The sequence below is a fragment of the Mixophyes fleayi genome, chromosome 8 (genome assembly GCF_038048845.1).
Source record: "Mixophyes fleayi isolate aMixFle1 chromosome 8, aMixFle1.hap1, whole genome shotgun sequence".
NCBI lineage: Eukaryota > Metazoa > Chordata > Amphibia > Anura > Limnodynastidae > Mixophyes > Mixophyes fleayi.
Genome location: NC_134409.1, coordinates 129944331 through 129956735, shown reverse-complemented (window position 1 = coordinate 129956735; position 12405 = coordinate 129944331). Strand labels below are relative to the sequence as shown.

Below are 12405 nucleotides of genomic sequence, written 5' to 3'. Positions count from 1 at the left end.
ATTAGTGAGTTCACCAAATATGCTGCGGGAACAGGGATGCTGATTCCAGCCCTCCACAACATTCCCCAATACACACGTGTTTCTTATACACTCGTGTATTGTAACCAATGTCACCACAAATCAGTGGGTTACGTGCACACACTGTCACATAATACACCCGGGGTAACCACAAGGCAGCTCTGGCAGGTGTCTAAGGGTGTGATCTGGAAGGGGCAAACAATGGCTGTAAATAATCCATCTAGCTTAACATTTTATTGGTTGTTGAGATGATGCTGACATAGCACAACCAGATAAGGGAATCCAGACATGCAATAAAATAATATTAAGAAAACAGATAACATGATCTATCCGGAGCCTCGGATATGTCACGATAAAGTTTTGATCCAGTTCTACCGAGTTCCAAATGGTAATGAACCATTTTTCAGATTGCTAAAATGAAAAGGTTTATAGCAGATTTAGGGAATCTGTGAGGCTCCATGTGTCGTAGAACTACAAGTCCCAGCACAGGTCTGGATCCGTCTACTGTTAAGGAATCTGCCTTGTCTTCTTGCATTGGTCTTTTTATGCTGCATACAGCATGGTAAGGGTTAACGGGTACTGGTATTGTAGAACTTGTGTGAATTGTTGTTTATGGCTTTTTAAGGCACAATTTTAAATACCAGTGAACTAAAATTGTTATATATTTAATCATTATAATACTCAAATCCACACAATATTTTAATTTCTTTAATTACTGAATTTAACTTAATTAATTAAATTATTACCATTTTAATTTAACTAATTCATACTTGCACACATACATACATACATACATACATACATACATACATACATACATACATACATACATACATTCATTCATACATGCAAACATATATACACACATTCGTACGTACGTACATGCATACATACATTCATTCATTCATTCATTCATTTATTCATGCACCTTTTATCTTGTGGCTTTCAAAGCTTGTTACACAATTGAAACACACATCAGCAGATAATTGCTCTGAGACTGGGGAGTAGATTTACTAAAACTTCTAATAAGGAAAAGCGGATGTGTTGTCCATAGCAACCAATCAGATTCTAGCTATCATTTTGTAGACTGTACTAGATAAATGGTAGCTAGAATTTGATTGGCTGTACATGGTGTGTGTGTGTGTGTGTGTGTATGTATATATATATATATGTGTGTGTGTGTGTGTGTGTGTATGTGTGTATATATATACACCTTGGATATGTTCATATGAAGGTTAAGTTCATCGACCTTATATGAGGCTACTATGTCAAATAGGTGTCACTGCTGACTGTGAGGTGACCTGGCCTCATTTTAATGCCCCATTTGTTAACTACTCTATAATGAGACAGCTGCGTGTATGAATCAGGTCTGAGAAATGAATAGAAGAGCGTGTAGTAATTTTGTGGTAATTTGGGCATCGGGATGTATTAATTTTAGACAATACACCACATCAAGACGTCATTCCAATGCACCTGATACACAGTTGACTTCCATAAATGGTGTATCACTAATTTTAGCATTAACAAAGATCTTTCTGGTTAACCAAAATGAAACCTGTCTCTGTAATATTTTATGAGTTAGAGTAATGTTATCCTCTTGCTGGGCACGCACCATCTTGGCAGCAGGCCGAGAGATGGCATCGGTACAACACATTAATCCCAGCGTGACTCATAACTTGGCTGTGCAGGCTTTTTATTACCACGAGGCTAATAATTAGAGACGACCAAAGTTGCCGATGATTTTCAGGCCATTTCTCAGAGGTGGCGAAGTTCCAGCCATCTTCGTAATTCGGTTTTGCTTCAATATTCTGTCCAATGTCTCCGTATCCTATTTGTGAAAATTGCATTTTGCAGAATTAATAGTCTGTAAAAAATAGTGCGGAGATGTCCTCGATTTATTCTGATTTGTGATGTGGTCTAAATTCAGGAAAGAAATTCCTCACGGGACACTTAAGGCTAAATTCCATCGGAGAAACCTGCAAAATTCACAGCCCATACGTGGAATGAGGTGAAAATTCCATGGAAAAGTTTTGAAAATTCCACTCATCTCTAATAAAGTAACCAGCAGTCACTTGATGACTTTCCCCAGCTTGGAACAGGACAAAATTAATGTCCTCAGCCATCTAGATTGTCTTGCTCTCAGCTGGCTACATGCATATTTCCATGGGAAGTCTATATTACCTAGTGAGCTTTCTAGAGTTAAAATGTACTTGCAGCTTGGTTGAAGACCAACAAACAGTCTATGTTTCCAAGACTCTGACAACCTAACATCAGGACGTCGCTTAAAATCCATCTGGTTCTTCTCTCGTCAAACTCCTACATATGTGAAACTTCCAGGTTTCCATAAAAGTCTAGTATGAAGTCATTTTCTCAGTTATAATGAATTGAACAGTCTTCGGGATCCCCATTTACTCTGTTTTTTACTTTTAACTGTTTTTCCAATTCCTTTTTGTTTTTGTAATGATGCTGATCCAAGTTATCTCCTAATATATCATTAAAATGGATTTCAAATTAGATCCGTTTTTTATTCAAGCGGTATAAAAATTTCCGTCAAAAATTGTGTTGTATAGCTGGGACGTCTGGCGTTCAACTCAGGCGCTGGTTGGCTTTCTCTGCGCACCAACGCAATTGAAAGCTTTAGAACCCATTAAGGAGAGAGCCAAGTAGCGCTGAAGGTGATCGACAGAGATCCTGGCTATACGTGTGCGCTTATATAGTGGTGGCCTGAAAGGAACTTGCGGTGAACAATGGAAGGTGTGTGTCATTCACCGCTGTGATGGAGAGGTGTCTCCAGGGGAGGGGAGTGTTGGACGGTGGTCTAGCACTTCAGAAGAACTAGACGTGCCCCACACTCACACATTCATGCCCACTAAGGGAACCTGGGGGAGGCTGTGGCGGTGTTCCAATTGGAAAGCTTAAATGTTGAGCGTTATGGAATTCACCAAGAACCAAACTTGTCAACTTTTGGATTCTCAAGTGGCAAGAGCAGAGGGATGCTTGACGCACCACATCGTGTCATTTTGGTCCGGTCCCTACAATCACATCATTTCACCAAGTGGGGGGACTGAGCCAAAATGATGCAATTTACTGCAAATCACTTCACTAGAAAGTGGGTGGGATCCAGGAGAAAGACCTGCTCTTCTAGGGGTCCAGGAGAGCTACCCGAGATTTGTGAGTCTCAGATGGGTAGGCAAATATGCTAGGAACTATTGGCATCACTGCGTCATGAAGTGATACAATATACTGCATTCTCATATATTAGTATGCAGACTGAGCAGTGTAGAGAGTAGTGTATGTGAGTATTTCAGTGGATATGTTTAATAGGCACATGGGCAAACCGAGGGGGGTTTCCTAGTGCCCGGAAACCCCCTCCAAGCCTGGGGCACTGTATAATTAAGGTGGCTGGACCCTGCTCCCACTTCACACAGCTCTGCTTGAAAAGGGAGAGCTGTGTGCACCTAACAGTAGTGCACGCAGCATTGCCCATGTATATTATGGGGATAGGAAGAGTTGGAGAGCAGCCAAGCACTGTCTAAAATTATAGCCACGCCCCCATGCATGCTGGTCACGCCCACTGGTGGTGTGGTGTGGAATCCCCCCTCTACAAATCCTGCGTTTGTCCCTGGGGTAGAGCTTTGCCGGAATCAAGATTCACTTAAGGGACAATGATATACAGTTCTCCGTTTAATCAACTTGGACACATTAATGAGAAATCGGCTACAATCTACTTTTATACATCTGGGATATTTTATCCACCGAATCTCATCCGAATCAAGGCAGGTTCGCGAAAATTATTTATTGGCTCTGAATTAAAGATATTCATATTACTTACAACTACGGACAAATCTCTCAACTCTACTTATAAGTTGAAGACAAGAGAGAGAGCCAGTTAATATGTTCTATTGACCAAGACATTCTGCAAAAAAATTGCAGTTGACATCCATTTTAATGAACAGATTGTTACATCTATTCTAGATGTTCACTATTCTATTCATCTGTCTGGTACCAAAGGAAAGAAAAAACATCTTTGGCAGTTAAACATTTTGACTAGAATCACATCCCTAATAATTCCATCTATACCTTCCCAAGCAGTGACGTCATCCACATCCGTTATGCTGGGCTCTATTAGCTAGGTCTGAGCATCCAAGCACATAGGCACATAAGAGGATGCTGTGTTGGGTGATTTGCAGGGATGTTGCCAAGGTGAGCACAGCACAAGCAGGATGAGGACCGTCCTGCCGCACAGGACATGTGCCCGCCGCAGACAGCTGCATCTGAAGCACTGCAGTGTGACACATGTAGATTCTGCCATCTCTGCAAAGACGTAAGTGTCTGTAGATGGATTGCAACCTGCTGATTCTAACTATTTCACTGCCTGGGTTATTGCAATGGATTGCCCTATGATGTTCTGCACACAGACTAACGTCTCTTTGCCTGTCAATCATGTCTTTTACACACACACATACACACACACACACACACATATATGTATGTGTGTGCAATATATATTATAGAGAATTTCGCGAAACATTGCAGTCATTGGCACAAATTTAGAATTGCTGTACACTATAAATTCAGGGGTGAGTTTAGTCATGCATTGCACTTTAACCCATGCAGTGCTGCACGGCTTTGGATTTTCTGTACACCTGCCCTTATCCGGCAAGGATCAGCAGATTTTTGGGTAAGCAAAAGAGGGTAACGCTGCGTTATTTAGTGACATGAGCATGGTACAGCTCCTGGGAAGCGACGAGTGAAGGAGCAGGGGATTGGTACTGTCAGTTACAGCAGCTGCCTGGAGGGTAATGTGTGATTATTGAGTGGACCCGACGCCAAACATTGATGCCAAACCTCACCCTATAAGCACTGCAACGAAGAGTGTCATGCATCGGGGCTGCTGTGTCAGGTTGCTGCGGTAATTGGTGTGAGCACATGGGAAGACGTTACTGCAGAAGGGTACTGTGCCATTAACTAATCATCAAGGTGACTGCGTCATTTTGGCTGTTTTATTTTTAACTCTGTGTGCACCACATCACTAGACCATATGATTAATAAGAATATGCTGTCTTCGTTTATTAAGGCTTTAGGCTACTGATGGGTGAGCTGCCACCCTCCAGTCTGAAGTCTCTTGTAGAACTAATTACATTATTTAAACCAAGCATGGTACAATTTTCAGTCAACCTAGGTTGGTGCCTAAGGACGCAATATAATTGGGGCTGTGGAAAGAATATAAACAGGCTGATTGTATGCTATTAATATATTTTTTATACTATAGTTTTGCATTGTTGGGAGTGCATGTGAGGTTGCTTGATGCATATATATATTTTATGGGTGTGTTATGCTTCAAAGACACTGGTTCTGTTATAAATATTTTGGAATATAGCGCCTAACAGATGACCGTGGTTCTTTAAGTACATTAACTATAGTCCTACCTCTGAGATATACATAGTCAGTGCACTTGAAGAAAGAGAATATTTAAAGTAATATTTAAGACTCTATATCTTCCGGCATCTATTTGTAGTTAGGTGACTTTTAAAACTGCCATTGGCCTTTGACAGTCCTGAAAGCAGGACAGTCTGTCCCCCTCCCTTTCTGCTAACTGGATGCTGCCATATTTCATGGGAAGTATAAAGTCATTCAGTATATAAACTGCCCTGCTCGCAACTTCAGTGTATAGCACATTTTTTTTTTTTATTTTTTTTTTTACTGAAGAATCCCTTTTTCTATTATCACATACTTTTCTTTGTTTTCAGTACAATATTTTTGACAGAACGAATGTATTTGATGTCTTTAGTTCCAATATTAACATTCTCAATTGGCTGTGGCATTTAATGGCTCCGTTTTGATAGGCTGGCGGGGGGAAGGCAGCGGCTAGCCAATTACATGCTGCATTAGACAATACGGACCCCCCCCACCACCACCTCCATACACAACTTTTATATTTATTAAGGGTGGAACTGCTTTTGAGACATCTGGCGGATCATTCATTAGGGAAGAGCCTTTTTTGTGTAATGCTTATTTATACAGAATGTGACCTGATATATATCATTATGACACCTATATCCTTAGAGAGAAGAAAGGAGGGAAGATGTGTTTAGGGAAATGATATAAGAGGGGTAAGGTCAGAGAATGGGAAGGAGGGTTTGTCTCCAAATGCTACAGAACATCCTCAAAAATATGCAGATATTTTTATCCACAAACATTACTGAAAATATAATAGGAAGTTACCCTTTAATATAAGTTTTATATCAACTACTACATCTGCACCTACCTCACTTTAGGGGTTAATGTATCAAACTGAGAGTTTCTAGCAGGTTTGAAAAGTGGAGATGTTGCTTATAGCAACCAATCAGATTCTAGCTGTCATTTTGTAGAATGCACTAAATAAATGATAGCTAGAATCTGACTGGTTGCTATAGGCAACATCTCCACTTTCCTAACCCGACGGAAACTCTCAGCTAGATGAGGGCAGATGACAACATCTGGGACACACCCACATTGATAATTGGGCGTCTGGGCCCTAGGGGGCCATTTAAACAGACATTTTAACAATCTCCTCCTGCCCAATTAACCTGTCCACAGGCATCCATAGTCTGATCTCATTGCCTGTTTGGATTACTTAGAGAGGCATTCCGTCCTCTCCACTTGAAGGTTTGACGTGTTCCATCTGTACATTAGAGATTTACTCCTTTCGTTTATGAAAACATTACAAATGAGGTGTGTAGTGGAATATCACGCTTCACCTTCCCCGCCAAAAATGCACAGCACACAAATTTCTGGCACAAGTGGTAAAAGCCATATTTATTATACATATTTATAAACCTAACATACTGAGAGCATAGACAGCATCATGACCGCTCCTGAAATGATAACGTTTGTCCTCAGTTGTTACCCAGCTGAGCCACTCCTGCGAGCCAATCACAGTGTTGCGATGCCTTGATCAATCATAAGACGTGTTACATGCACACAATTTTAACAACAAAAGACCCTTCGCAAATGATTCATAACCTCTCCATCTAAAACTCTGTATTTTAGACTCTTAACCCCTCACACATTTTTTTCCTGCCCCCAGTTCAGGGGCAAAAGCAGGATTTGTAGAGGGGGGGTTTCCACACCACGCCACCAGTGGGCGTGACCAGCATGCATGGGGGCGTGGCTATAATATTAGACAGTGCTTGGCTGCTCTCCAACTCTTCCTATCCCCATAATATACATGGGCAATGCTGCGTGCACTACTGTTAGGTGCACACAGTTCTCCCTTTACAAGCAGAGCTGTGTGAAGCGGGAGCAGGGTCCAGCCACCTCAATTATACAGTGCCCCAGGCTTGGAGGGGGGTTTCCGAGCACTAGGACCCCCCCTCTGGGTTTGCCTATGCAGTTCCCCTATTTTCCTGCTTATGTGAATTAACTGTTGACTACTCACAGGCCCAGGCACTTTGGCATCCAGATGTGATGCAACCAGTACCATCTATCACAGAGGGCAGGGTTCAACTGTGCTATACTCCCCGGTGATACCGGCTGGCAGCCAATGCGGTTGCCTCTGCGCATGTGTGACTCGGCGCATGTGTGACTCGGCGCATGTGTGACTCGGCGCATGTGTGACTCGGCGCATGTGTGACTCGGCGCATGTGTGGAACTCCGGTGGGGAAAAATGCTTTGTTTTCAATCATTTCTCCCCAGCTATCACTATCGGTCCATGTTCAATAGGCTTCCCCATGGTGTGCATGGGGAAGATTGCGCCAGGAGAAACTCTTTGCCGGCGGCAACCCCATGATAGATGGGGAGAAGCTGCCAGGGAGAAAGTTCTTTTCTCCCTATAATAAATAGGCCTAGTAACAAATTGCAGAGCTCTCCCTCTCCAGACAGGGATTAGAGATATACACAGAAGCATTGTGGTTTAGGAAGGTCATTACATACAGGGACTTATTTACTAATGATGTATTCTAGCCCACAGCAACAAGGCTGTAACTAGGACACAGTTGCCAACTCTTCCGAAATTTCCGGGAGACTGACGAATCATTTTAGCCCCTGGGTGACCCCCCCCCTCTCCCCTGTCATGGTGCAAAATTATGTCATTACATCATGGGGATGGGGCTAAAATGATGCAAGTCATCCCCCATGCCTCCCCCCCCCCCCCCCCTTCAGGAACTCCCAGAGGGCAGTGATAAAAAGTAGCCAAGTATGAACTAGGGTCGGTAGTAAGGGGGCAAATTATGTCCCCACACTGTCAGGCGCAACATTCCTAGGAGATCCAGCGATCACATGAATCTCATATCTAATCTAATCTAAATAACTACGCAGTGCTGCCTGTGCTACATTCAGTGATTATAATATGTATTTCTTTTATACTAACTACTTTAATAATTATCACTTTATGTAAAGGTCCAGAAACTGTTTTTTAGTGGAGTTTTTAAAATATAATGCACAGTAATTCTGGTCATGTCCATTGGTGAGTTTGTCTGGCAGTAGTATAGGACATTATGTCCATTTAAAGGGCCGTCTGGGTGACAGGCAGTCATGTGACCACCCAGTAGGACCTCATCCCAAGAAGCTGTATTCAGATTATAGAAGGCAGAAGTTGGTGGCCGCTCTGTGCTGCGGATCCTCATAGGCATCAGATCCATCAATCATCACTTTCCTTCATAACTTCATAGCTGATTATTGAGAACAGTACAGACTGATGACCTGGTATTAATATCACCATCCCCCAATGTAAACGGCTGTAAGCTCCTGACAGGGGTGGTAGGCAGATCAAGTTTATATCTGCAACCAAATGTTATTTTTTCCACAATTCCAGACCTGCCTTCTACAACAACAACTGGTGTATCCTACATGCCACACGGTACACGGAGCACGGTGAGCCCACGCTGGATAGCAGCATGCACTGAGATAGAAGTGCACCACGCCCTTGTATTCTGCTTAGGAATAACAGCTATACGTATATGGATAGGTGGTAACATTGTAAGCATAAAAGCATAATTTCCTACTCTACTGGAATGTCTCGGAGTCTCCCGTATTATTGGTAGACCTCCCGGACTCCTAGGCAACAATACACAGCTTGCTTATGTATCTATAACCTGCTTCACGTAGCAGTATTCCATACCTTTGTACCTGAACGTATGAAACAGTGGAGGCTATTTACTAACGCGTTGTAACCCATAGCAACAAGACATTTGCTTTTATTGTCTAACAAGCATTAGAATGATCAAAGCTGGTTGCTGATTGGTTAGAAAGGCTTATGGAACGTTTGCACTTTGATAATATGTAATATCCAGAGTTTTCTCTCTCTCTGTGCCTGTCCTGGTAAATGTTTAAAAAGATGAGGATAGGCCAGTGGGGCAAAAGGCAGGATTGGATATCCAATAAAATGTAGAATATTGCATAGTTGCCTTCTCTCCCGAATTGTCCCCAATTTCTGGGAGTCCTCCTAAGCAGATCTCTAGGCAGGATAGATTTAAAATATGAGGTGAAAATGTCAAAAAGACATTCAGTAAAATAATAATTCTATGGCGTTATGGAAATTTAGATTGGTCAGCGACAATTCTGTTCACCTCCAACACTCACAAAATGTCCTACCTGTAACTGACTCCAACACTTGTTCCCAAAACTGTCCGCAGCATTTACTGATGACACAAATGGAGAATGCAATGATCATCACATACTTGTATTTATATAACCGTATTGATATAAATTTACATAAATCCTTTTAGAATTTGGGGGAGGGTCTACTTTTGAGTCTGCATTAGGGAAGATTATCTTTCGCTGCTTATCGCATCATCTTTATCGTAATTTTTTATTAAAGTGTTTCGGCAGACAAATGTGCATTAGAATTGGAAGCCTGGACTTAGGGTTCTAGTTCCAGATTCAACAAACAATAAAGTTTTGTGTATATGTGTGTATGTGTATGTATGTATATATATATATATATATATATTATTATTATAAAAAATGTAGAAAATTAAAACAAATGCTTTATTTTAATTATAATTAATTTTTCCTTGTTGGGCACCATGGCTTTCCCCATCCTGAGATAAGTAGGCTTCCCATGCTTTGCACGGTGAAGGCAGCCATTGCTAATCTGACAATAGCCTTCAGCACCAAGAGATCTCTGTTAAAGTTTTCGCTGGATTTAGGACTTGTCACAAATTCATAAAGACCCTTTAATTGTACCTAACTTACAGTAACCTTTACCACCATCAACAGCCCCCAACCTCTATATGTCTGCACGAGAGGTCAGCCCACACTAGCTTCACCTTTGGTACTTAGTCCTTAGAATCTACTTTACTCGCCCAAGTAGCCTGCTAGGTAAGCCCAGTGACCCAGACAAGGTAGCCTACTATGGGACTGGCCCAGCTAGCCCCTGAGGACGGGAAATACTGTCACTTGTACACCTACTATTTGAGAACACTCCTCTCCTTCCCTCACTCACTCAACCCCCCTATGAACCCACCTCAACCAATCTTAGATCCTTACCTTACCCTACAATATACATTTTTCCATTAAACTCTCAATTTCTTATTCCGAGCTCAGTCATGTTCCCCTTCCACAAATCTTCATTTGTTCCAGGGTCTTCTATAGATGCAAATTTTCTAAGCAACAATACTGATCCCATTGTGTGCTGCATACAAGGCACAGAAGCCATAACATTTACAATACAGTGTTTTCAAGAGCTAATTTGGACATCTATAGTACAGACCATGAATTATTTCTGCAATGCAGGGACTGGTGGTGTTAATGATCACTATGCCGGCAGTAATCGTGATCCACAGGGACGATGGGCCACACATGGGCACAGAATGCTCTTCTGAGCCAATCCAAAGTGAGACAGAGCCGCTGAATCAGAACCTGTTTGTGCAGCTGACTCAAAGCCCTGTGTATGTTATAGAACAATGAGTGACAGATGGGATCTCACTGATGCTCCCACAGCTATTAGGTGGAAAGGTGTATTCCCTTAACGAAGCGTCAGCCCAGTCAGATCAATCTCTCCATAATTTGTCTCGTTTGCAAAAGTTAAATCTACCATCAGAACTTTTGTATAGTTCTATCATGATTCATCGGCCTGGCGTTCTGCTTGCACAGCGCATTATCTCTGTGTCACATTAAGTCGCTTGTGATTCATTGCCCGGACTACCAGCGAGCGAGGCTGCCAAAATGAAAGGAATGACGAAATTTAGCACCACTTCTTCTAAATCACCCTTCTGGCTATATGGTTTAATAGAAATGCATGATCCTGTTGATGCACATTTCGCAGACCTTTAAAACCTGTTTTAAAGGGCTGCTAAACCTATAACATAACTTGCCTTATATCAGAGAGCTACCTTTAACATTCCTAAATATATATGTGAAAGTTTCCATACCTTGACAGAACTTGAAATGTTACACATTGTATTTATATTTGTTATATAGCTGCGTATAAGGCATAGGGGATATATTTACTAAACTGCAGTTTTGAAAAAGTGGAGATGTTGCCTATAGCAACCAATCAGATTCTAGCTGTTATTTTGTAGAATGCACTAAATAAATAAAAGCTAAAATCTGATTGGTTGCTATAGGCAACATCTCCACTTTTTCAAATCCGCAGTTTAGTAAATATACCCCATAGTTCCTTATATTCCTACTTTGCTTCTGGCGGATCCAGAGGCAAGGTAGGTAAAGATGAGGTGAGTGACATGTTTATTGGCGAAATGGGTGGAGTCAATAGTTTTTAATCCACTAAGTATATACCGAGTGTCATATACTTAGGGCATTGAATGTTATTAATATCTCTTTTATATAAGGGAACTTGTACTTTAGTGGAAAGGAATGTAATGTATAGTAATGACGCAAGTGGTGTCATTATGCTCCGCCCACCTCAGTGAGAATTGTGAATACGCGATTTATGGCATCGACTTGACTATGCAAATGATGTAATCAAGCCCCGCCCACACCTTTTCACACCTTCCCCCGTACGGAAGATATAAGAAGTTGGTTAATATTTTTTCAATATATCATTTTGAAATTTGACTTTGACCAGAAAGTTCCTCTTTTGTCACTGTGCAATAGATTTATCGACCCTTCTGAAAAGAGGTGTTGCCCATAGCAGCCAATCAGATTCTAGCTATCATTTATCTAGTGCATTCTAGAAGATGATAGCTAGAATCTGATTGGTTGCTATGGGCAACACCTCCACTTTTATAGAAGTTTTAATAAATCTACCCCCTGTTACTTTTAACTCTATATTGTGAATCTATAAGAGCGATAACTGATAAGTTTAGCTGTGGGGCCAGGACCCAGACTGCTGAGAACCGAGCAACACTTTATTATTTAATTAGAATTATTATGGTTTTATTTCAGCTTCTGCTTTCCCCATGGACACTTACCGGTACCGGGTCCCTGGTCACCGCCACCTGG

General features: G+C 41.6%; 2 protein-coding genes across 5 annotated transcripts in view; one reads left to right on the top strand and one right to left on the bottom strand.

Annotated features, from left to right (window-relative positions):
• Positions 1–12405, bottom strand: part of CIMIP7 (ciliary microtubule inner protein 7) — a 219414-nt gene that overhangs the window by 178091 nt on the left and 28918 nt on the right. The gene's annotated exons all lie outside the window — the stretch shown is intronic.
• The window catches only part of PRRT3 (proline rich transmembrane protein 3), a 39508-nt gene that overhangs the window by 4646 nt on the left and 22457 nt on the right, over positions 1–12405 (top strand). For 2 of the 4 annotated variants that reach the window (XM_075183522.1, XM_075183521.1), the window contains exon 1: positions 4174–4342. The exons of the other annotated variants lie outside the window; for them this stretch is intronic. The gene's annotated coding sequence lies outside the window, so the exon portion shown is untranslated. Of the gene's footprint in view, positions 1–4173; positions 4343–12405 lie in introns of those variants that run through there. 4 annotated transcript variants of the gene reach the window in all.